The sequence below is a fragment of the Limulus polyphemus genome, unplaced genomic scaffold (genome assembly GCF_000517525.1).
Source record: "Limulus polyphemus unplaced genomic scaffold, Limulus_polyphemus-2.1.2 Scaffold209, whole genome shotgun sequence".
NCBI lineage: Eukaryota > Metazoa > Arthropoda > Merostomata > Xiphosura > Limulidae > Limulus > Limulus polyphemus.
In genome coordinates, this window is record NW_013665819.1 from 219,410 (window position 1) to 230,619 (window position 11,210).

Genomic DNA, 11,210 nt, shown 5'->3' on the forward strand with positions numbered 1-11,210 from the left:
TCATGAGATTACGCATTGAGATTAGGATTGAAGGGCAGCAAACGTAGTTCATCATGACTTCAGGCTATTTGAAAGTAATAAACTTGGGCCTTTTTATATCAATTCATGAGATTACACATTGAAATTAGGACTGAAGAGCAGCAAACGTAGTTCATCATGACTTCAGGCTATTGGAAAGTAATAAACTTGGGCCTTTTTTATATCAATTCATGAGATTACACATTGAAATTAGGACTGAACAGCAGCAAACTTAGTTCATCATGACTTCAGGCTATTGTAAATTAATAAACTTGGGCCTTTTTATATCGATTCATGAGATTACACATTGAAATTAGAACTGAAAGACAGCAAACTTATTTCATCATGATTTCAGGCTAGTGTTGAGTACTAAATTTGGGCTTATTTATATTAATTTGTAGAGTTACACGTTATGAATTAAAATTGAAGGGCAACAAACCTAGCTCGAGTGATATTAGGCTAGTGGAATATCAAATCTCACGTTGAACGATCTAGGCTGGTCACATATATTAAAAATGTCTTGTTTACCGATTTCAGCATGACATAAGAAATGTCGTCTGGAAATCATTGATTTAAGATTCTCCGCTGTGTTTCTTTCAGAAGAGGCAGAAGAAGCTACTACAATTTCTTTCAACCGAAAACGTCGAAGATATGGAAAACAAAATAAAACAAAACACCCTAGATGATTTTTTCTTTGTTTAAGCTTTCTGGACGATCGATTTTCTCAGTGTAAACTTTACTGATTCTTTATTCCTGTGTGTTTAAATTACGAAAACCGCCATGTTACTTCGCGTGAGTTGCTCACTTGTTTCATAATGAGGGTAATTTAAAACAACAAAGTAAGATCAATGTGATTTTGTTATTCTTGGAAAAATCAAGAAATGAAGAATAGCAAAAAAAGTAGACTTAACTCAACAACTAAAAGAAAAATATTTAAAACTTGATCATTGATTATATAATAAAGTGAATCAAAGGCTAAAAAGTTTTTTTTTCCATAGTTTTTTACAATGCTAGTATAAATGTCTTTATGTGATATTATTTAAAAATCAAGATAAATACCAAAGGTAGAAATTAAAACACTGTAGTAATATGTTCTGTTGGGAACGAAGAGCAAACTTCCATGGCTCGTTGTGAAGCATTTTATTTAACTCAACCTAGCGGATGTATGAGTTTCAAGATATATTAGCGTGTTTAGGCTAAATATTTGTATATATATAATGTAACGTTGATGCTGAAGAATACCCTGAATTATTTAGAGAGTTTTATCTGCATTATATTACTATTGTTTTCTAATTGTTTATTTCCTGTTTAAGGTGTTTCTTTTATACTACGCTGTTGGGATTTCTATCAACCTCAGTTTAACAGGTTTATTATTACTGAAGTCAAACGAACATCATTGACAAATAAAAAAATAAAAAATGAAGTTTTGCTTAATTTGAACTTAGTTTTTCGTCGAAATTAAAACACGAAATAAATAAGTTCATAGTGTATCTAACGATATGTTTAGCAACATAAACTTCGTCTTTGTAAAAAAAGTGGCTTAGAATCCCAATATGTTAGTATTATTGTAGGCTTACATTCTACAACTGTTCCAGAAACATAAATATGTTAGAAATATTGTTACCTTGCGTTTTACAACTGTTCCAGAAACACAAATATGTTAGAAATATTGTTACCTTGCGTTTTACAACTGTTCCAGAAACACAAATGTGTTAGAAATATTGTTACCTTGCGTTTTACAACTGTTCCAGAAACACAAATATGTTAGAAATATTGTTATCTTGGGTTTTACAACTGTTCCAGAAACACAAATGTGTTAGAAATATTGTTACCTTGTTTTACAACTGTTCCAGAAACACAAATATGTTAGAATAATTCGTTGACGAGGAACCCACTTTGAAACTAATAATGGTTGGAGACAAAACCTTGTCGAAACGTTGTACATTTGCTGTTATGTTAAACTTATATTAAAGTTTTTCTTCATTACCCATTCAAGCCGTCTCCAACCATTGTTAGAATAATTGTTACCTTACATTTTATAACTGTTCCAGGATCATAAATATGTTAGTATTATCGTTACCATACGCTTTACAAATATTTCAAAAACATAAATTGGCCAGTATTATTTATTTATATATACGACAACAACAATTCCCGTATACTGAAACAGCGGAAACAATTGCACGATACCTTGAAATAAACATTCTTAACCATATCGCTAAATTTAATGTTGGTGTTGGGCTCACATTCTTTATTTTCAGCTTTGAATTTCGCACTAATTTTCATTCCACAAAAAGTGTGAAAAATGTCATTAATTTGAATATGAACGAAGAAATATAGAAACAGAGAACAATAAATGTGATGAAGTAAATAGATTAGAATATATTATTGGAAGACTTTTAAAGTTTATCTAAGTTTGGAAACACATCATATAGATAAGAGGAACACCTTGGAACTCCTTATGGTTTTTTTATGTGAAGAAAATTATATAGTAAGATTAGTTGAAGCAATTAATACCAAATATCCTCAAGAGTCGATAAGAAAACGTTCTTTAAATGAATTAGGGATTTCAGAAAATGAGTACATAATGATTATAAATATTTTTGTTAATTTTTAAAAATCCAGAAAACCTTATTGGTGCTGCACCCTAGAGTAAATGCCAAGCTTGTTTGACGTTACTTTAATAGTTGGTACTCAAGAAAGTGTTTAATCATAGGGGTGTTCTTACGTTTCTATCTCACCCCGCCCACTCCATTACGTAATTGCAGTCCTAACTTAAAACATTAAATGTTCCCTCAGTTTCCCATTAATCTTAACTTTGCTATTATGTGAATAATGGAGAGCATTTTATATCTTAGATAACAACAAGAGGGGGAAGGTACAAAACACAACAGAAGAAATGTTCTTCGCCACATTTAGCTGAATAATTTTTTTCATTGAGGAACAAGAAATTAATATTAGAAAATGTTTATGTGGTTGGAAGCTCAAACTAAATGAATTTAAAAAACACTAAATGAATACGTGCTCTTAATTATTCCTATTTAGCCATTCTCTTCTCCAGTGGCATATTTTGATAAATATATCGTATTTCATTCAGATATTCAATATGTAAGCAATTTTTGATTTTATAAAAGCATCAAATTTAAAGAAATAAAGCCAGAATGTGATTAAAATGCGATGTGGAAAAACACGTCATAGATTTAAGATACTAAAAAAAAAAAAAGAGAGAGAGCAGCATTCCATAAAATGATGGTTTAGTCAAAACGTTCAGTGCTCATTCTGTTGGATAGCTTTTTTTCTCGAATTCGTTTTCCAAACCCATTCATGAAATTATTCAGAAAGAGTCTCCCTAGATATCTTTAATTAATGTAAGAAAAAACTTTACTTATCTTGGTCGTTTAGCTGATCAGCTGGATCCAGATCTCCTGTAGCTTTTCAGACTGTAACTTTTGTTAAAGTAGGCTTAACTCCATGCGTTATTGTAATCGAATGAGAGCAAAAACTTTAACATAATTTCTTGAAAGTTAATGATCCTATGACTTCACTGGCTGGCAATGATGAGTTTTGTAATGATTTATTGCTTTCAGATACCATCCCTTTTTTGTTCTTGTGCCTAACGCTACAGACATGAATTCGCCACAAATATATCATCTTCAAGCAGGTACAGTCTGTTCCAAAATACCCTTTTCACTTAATCAGCATAAGATAAATTTTGAACGTGGAGCAGAAAAAAATGACCCTTTCTTAATCACCGCTGTACATATGACTACAAACATTTAATCGGAAATTAATAAAATTTACCATCAGCTAATTTTTATTCATTTAAAGTTTTAAATAATTTTGTTATTCATCCTTCCAACAACAATAATAAAAAAGCGTTCATATTTTTTAATATCAAAATATAACCCTTTTCGTTCAGTTTATACTTTTAATACCCAACTTTGAATCTTAAAGTTTATTAGCTCTATTTATGTTTTTTTCACCCTTAGATTTGATGTTTTGAATATAAATAGTCCTATTTTTTAGCAACGTTTTACTTTTATTACTCCTAAATGTTTATTGGCCTTATGCATTTATTTACTCTAGACTCTTATTAGTCTTATACTTTCGTTAATCATGCACTTTCATTAATATTTTTATGAGCACACACTTTTATTAGTCTAACGTTAAAAATGCTATCTTTCAATCAATATTCAAGTCTATTATTTTCGTTCCCTCCTGCTCTGAAAAAGAAGAGAAGTTATGACGGTTCTTAAAGTGTGTCTGCATGTTTCATTAAACCCCTTTAAAATGATCCTACCCTCTCCATCATTGATTATTGACTGCAACATTTTATTTTACATAATAGAACGATAAAGAAGGCATATTGAAAAGAACGTATTGAAAGATCGATAATATTTTAAAGTATTAAATGCTGCCGTTTCGAGGACATTCGTGTTTTTACTGAGTTTCTGAAGAGCATATTGAACAGAATCACTGCAGTGTAGGAATGATAAAATAAACTATTTTAGAGAGCTTTAGCATTTTAATTTTAATCTTATCTTCTGTACATGACAGCTTAGATAAAATAAAATAAACGATATTAAATTAAGCTTACAAAAATATTTAGGGCTACATAAAGAATTGACAGATCTGAGTTATACAGCCCCACCTTGGTATAGGACGGTGAAAATGTTTTAAAAATATGATAAATCTTTTAATTATGAAGCGTCTTAATTCTATTCATTGAATATTTTCTACCTATAACATACATGAATCGAAATCTGAGGGCTATTTCAAATTCTTTATGTTTTTATGAGACGTATATACATTGGCAAATTTCCAGTTTTTGTCGGTTATAAATAATTTAATCGATGGCTCTTAATCCTGTTTCTACTGGATTTTGCCTTTCAGAAGAATAGGAAATAAAATACACCGAACGATGGACCAGGTAGTGAGAGGATGAATTTGAATTCAATAAAGATTGCACTATTATATTTAAAAGTACAAAACGTTACATAATATTTATAAACTTTTGTTAAACACTATTTATTTGTTTGTTTTTGAATTTCGCGCATAGCTACACGAGGGCTATCTGCGCTAGCCGTCCCTAATTTAGCAGTGTAAGACTAGAGGGAAGGCAACTAGTCATCACCACCCACCGCCAACTCTTGGGCTACTCTTTTACCAACGAATAGTGGGATTGACCGTCACATTATAACGCCTCCACGGCTGAAAGGGGCGAGCATGTTTGGTGGGACGGGGATTCGAACCCGCGACCCTCAGATTACGAGTCGAGCGCCTTATCCACCTGGCCATGCCGGGCCCACTATTTATTTAAACCGTACATTAATTTAGTGACATATCTCATCAATCTTCAGTCTCAGGTACCTAGTCTAAAATAACCACAAAAAAAAACATGCCCTTTAATAACTTGGATGGTCTAAAGATTACTGTAGCGGATTGGGAATCTAAGGATCCATGGTTCGAGACGTGATACTACCAAACGCGCTTCAAACTTTTAGAGATGAGCGCGTTATAAAACGATTGTTAAACTCGCTAATCGGTTATGAGTAGTCGCTTCAGGGGCGGGTGATTCCGACTGGTTGTCTTTCCCGTGGCTATAGCTAAAAGAAACTCAAACATGTAAAATAGTGACTGTTTGAAATGACAAAAAGTATAACATAAAACCTTCATATCACATTTTAATACTCGTAAAAGCATTCTTTATTCTTTACGAAATAGCTCACTATGAATAAAAATGCCACAACGTAACTTTCAGAAAACTGACTAGGAAACGTTTAGAAATACAGAAATAAAAAGTTAAATTGTACATTAAATCTGGGATATTTTTCTCCTGATCAAGGAGTTTAATAAATACACATCAAAAGTATTGTGACTATTCTATTTGTTTGATGGAAATTAATTAAGATTTATTTGTCATTTATTTCAGAACAGCCTCTTATTGGTTTAAAAAGTGAATGTCATTATCATTTATTTCCGAACAGCCTCTTATTGGTTTAAAAAGTGAATGTCATTCTCTACGATATAAGTAAGTGTAGAGATTTGCATTGTGTTGGTTGAATTTTAGTGAAAAAGTCGTTTTCTAATTTCTTTGTATACTGAGGCAAAATTTATCATAGAACAGTAACACGTTACAGATTCGGAGTTAATATGAACTAAGCTAGGCATGTCGGTACGACTACGTTACTGTGAATTTTCTATATAGGATGATTTATTAGTATTGACTCTTAATTTCCTAGTTCGATTGGCAGCATTTCGATCACTAAAGTTTCACCAGTAGCTCATGATGTTCAGAAAATTGATGAGCCATGCTATATTATATTACATGTTTTGCATATCAGCAGATCTTAATAAGCCTAGTTACGAAATACTATTGGTGCATGTCTTTTTATGTTTATGACAGCTGATAAGAAAATCCGTCTAATACATTATTTATACCAATTATCAGACAGAAAAATACCTGAAGAATACTAAACAACATTTTGTCAACGGCTACGTTAGCACAAGGTAGTCCTATTGATTAGGGATAGATGTTAAGCCTAGTTTGTTAATGAATTTCACAGTAAAAGTTCTGAATACGATTCCTTTACATATAAACATGTCAAGTTGTTGTTATAGAACAGTAGTGTGGAAAGAATTATTTTACGTTAAAAAACACTAATTCAATACGAAAATAATAAAATCAGTCATTATTTATTTTATTATTACTGACAATTTGTTTGTTTGTTTCAGAGCAAAGTCACATTGGGCTATTTGTTTTGTCCGTCGCAGTGAATCGAACCCCGGATTTTAGCAATTATTACTGACAGTAATATATCACTTACATTACTCTTGTTATTTACTTCACTAATGTAAGCATTTTATTTTTCGGAAGTACTTAATTTACTTTTTTATCATTAAAACATCACAGCACTTAGAAGATTCCAGCGTTTTTAACGTCTAAAATAGACTAGAATAGTGTATCCTTTCAACAGCACTTCGAGATATTACAGCGAAAGCTACTTACAAGGCGCCCTATGATGAAACTGCCACTAGAAATGAGTTTGAAATAATAAAAAAAAATCTTAAATAATTAAGATAAGGTAATAAATTTATTTTTTGTTTAAAGTTCAAACCTAAAAGTGTGAAACAATTATGAAGCAAGTTTTAATTATTTACACTTTTATTTCAAATTTCATTTGGGTCTGTTTGTGTCATTTTACAAGGCAGATTGTTGTTTCCGAGGATAAAGACAGTGACCTGAAGCGAAACATATTCGCGCTATAATTACATAAACTCTAAAACCAAACATATTTTTGTGTGAAACCAAAGAGATGCGACAGGGTGTTTTGCAGCGGTATTAGATTATTTTGTCTTCGTTATGTTATACTCATATTTTTTTCCCCTTACCGGTATGAATACCGAAGCATACCGCTTCATTTTAACAACTGGTTAAGGTGCAAGAACAGGAAGTGATTAGGACGTAGAATAATAGAGTGTAAGTTAGGGTAATATACCTTAGCTTTAAATTAAAAAAAAACTTTAAAAAGGTTTAAAAATAGGGCTCTAAAATAATGAAATTAACATAACAACACTTTATCCAAATTGGTCTACATTCCCCTGGAATTCAGTGAACAGCAGAAGAAAAAAAAAGAATAACACATTAAAATTACCACAACTGACATTTCATCTAATTTTGTCTCCATTTTCCAGTGATTCTGAGAACCGTAAAAAAATAATAAAATATTAGAATTAACGTAATAAAATTTCATCTAGTTTTATCACCAGTTCCAGTAATTCTTTGAACAGTAGAAATTAGTGTAAAATGTTAAAATTAACACAGTGATGTGTCGACTAATTGAGTCACCATTTACAAACGATCCCGTAAATCGTGGCTATTTTATTCATTTTTAAACTTTTAGACTCTGTATACGACGCGTACCTCTTTAAGAAGAACTATTCAGTAAAAAAATAATATGTAAATATCAGAACACCTTACAACAAATAGTTAATACCCTTCGAAAAAAGTATGCATTTTATTTCTAAAGCTTTTCCCTCTTATTATATTGAACAACACTGATTACATTCAGCGCATAAGGCAGGCTATTTCTTTTGTAAAATTGGGGGAAAAAACGTGTGAAGACCTATGCTACGATATTTATTCAACTCACAGAAAATTAAAACCAAACTTTTATGCCGTGCCACCCGAGTCAGAATATTAGACACGCGAGTTTTTATTTAACTGTTTCGAACGAGAGGTAATAATAATGACTATTGTCGTTACTGCTACTGTAAGAGTCATTACCATACCATCTCATAAGGGAACGTTAGAAACTTAATCTTCTACAAAACGTGCTTTTTCGACGTGTTTAATATTAAGTGCAGGACACTTAAAAGCAAACTGTTATATCAGCTCGTAAGGCCTTTGTTTATGGGTGACTTTCTATTTTCTCCCAATAGCAGTACGATGAATGGGACACTTTCTGAATATTAAAATCATGTTAATGTTATTTCCCCTCTGGATATTAGAAATTATGATATAACTAGAAGAAATCTAAAGAGATTACAGCTCATAGATCAAAGCTATAATAACTCAACATCAATCGGGCCAGGGGTTAAGAATGTTATCGTGATGGCGCATGCAAGTTGCACAAGAACTTGATTATCCTGTAGGGGGCGTAGTCATAACTAAAATAGTGTGACAGAGACTTTATAAACAAGATGGATGGTTTAAAATTTCAGAGCATTTTCTAGTCCAGTTAGAATTATAAAGTGTTACGTGCTGAACGCGATGTAGCGTGTAACTTGAGGTAATACTTTACAAAACATTTTTCACTTGTCCGATGACGTTCTTTGTTTTTTTTACTACAAGTTTATAACCCTGGTCGAAAGGAAAGCTCACACATTAATATAATCCTGGGTGAATGGTAGCGTCTTTCTTGTTTTCTGGTAAGCTATGCATTTTTTTATAGGTGCAACGTAAAGTAGGCCATGCGATTTCAAAGTTATTAACCACCTTAGGAAAGAGCCTTTAGTGAAATCAATAGTTTCTTGTCTCGTTATACACTAATTAAAGATATTTTCATTTGTACTTTGGTCAGGTGTTAAGAGTAAATTGTATGCTCGCTTGTATCATTCTAAGAACGATAAACACATGGAAAAATGTCAGTCAGTTTAAAACTAGTAGGCAGATTACTAAATTTTGGGCTAGACACATCCGATATATTATATAATTTCATTAAAAGGTCATGTATATAGAAAATAGAAACCTAAACCTAAGCACAATTCTTCCACGTTTAGGTGGTTGTTTGTGTAACTTGTACCAATCTTATAGATGTATAGTATCTTGTGGAAAGACATAAATAGACATTTTTTGGAATACAAATTATTGGTTGAAATTAAGAAATATTATATATTACCAAAATGTTTTCTAGTTCTTAAGTTCCTATACAAGCAATGTTAAAACAACAACATCATTTCTTATAACTTGAATATATATATATATTTTAAATTAAGCCATTATTGTAATGAATAATTTTGATAACGGGCGTTTCAATTTTTTCCATTATATGGGATTGTGAGTTTGAACCGGACCCCTAACAGAAATGTACAGTTTCGAGTTATTTTTAAGTTAATGCATGTTACTAAAGTTCAATAGAATAACTTTCACGATAGTGAAAGCTGTGAAATACTTAAACTAAAATCTTATGCGATTTAGCGTTTTTATATTGAATAAGTAATGTTGCTTTTTGTTGCAAAAGAAGAAGAAAAATCCTATTCAAATATTACATTAGTAAATTTCAGAACATTTATTTCAAAACGAGTTTTTTTGGCCAAAAATGAATTGAAACATTCCACTGTATTTGTGTATTTCAATATAAGATAGAACTTAATAACTTAAGTAGCTATTGAAATGCTGAAAACTCGCATGTTGTCTCAATTTATTCGTTTCTTCGATTTAGTTAAGATCTTAAATTAATTTTAACTTACACTACGTCACACTGCATCAAGGCATGTTTAACTATATGGTTGATCTGATAACTTCTTTGATATTTGCATGCTTATTTACGCGGGTTATACCTATCTGGTGGTGGATGTAACAAAGAGATGAAAAGGGTTATACAACCTTAATTGAGAAGGATTTCCAGGTGTTCACTGCCATAATTAGAAGGAAGTACGGGTGTTCACTGCCTTAATGAGGAGGTTCAGGTAGGTCACCATTTGCATGAGCGGTGCGTTCTAGTACGTAATGAGGAGGAGGTTCAGACAGGTCTACATAATAATGAACTGTAGGTTCAGGTTGGTCACTCGTAGTGAGAAGGATGTTCAAGAGTTCATTACCGTAGTGAGCAGGAGATTAAAGTGGATCACTACTATAATGAACAGAAGGATTAGGTAGTCCTGCCGTAATGAACAGGAAGTTCACGTAGGTCACTTGCATAATGAACAGTAAGTTCAAGCAAACCATTGCCATAATGAGGAAAAGGTTCGGGTAAGTCTTCACTGCAACAAGTAGAAGGTTCAAATAACTCACCGTTGTGCTGCACAACTCTGACCATGTTATTACATAAGAGATACAACAGTCACAACACCACCGACTATGTTATTGTACATTAGGAAATTATAGACATTGTAGCAACACCCATACTGCTGGAGACTAGGATGCTATAATCACTATAGCACCAACTATGCTGCACCATAAAATGCCGTAGTTACCATAGCATCAAACACACTGCATAATAAAAAGCCATACTTATCATTGCATAAAACATGCTGTACACTAGAACAACATAGTCAACACGTCATCATGTATGCTGTAAACAAGTACACCATACTACATCATCAACTAGACTATATAGTAGGACAGCTTAGACACTGCAGCATCAAATATACTGTATACTAGATCAAGATATCCACTACAGCAGTGTCTATGGTACTCTAGCATACAGTATAGTTGATGCTGTAGTGACTATGGTGTACTAGTATACTGTGTAGTTGATGCCAGTATCAAGTATACTGTATACTAGATCAACATAGTACCTGCAGCACCAATTATACTGTATACTAGTACACCATAGTCGCTACAGCATCAACTATACTGTATGCTAGAGCACCATAGACACTGTAGTATCAACTATACTGTATACTAGATCAACGTATCCACAACAGCATCAAGTATACTGTATACTAGATCAACATATCCACTACAG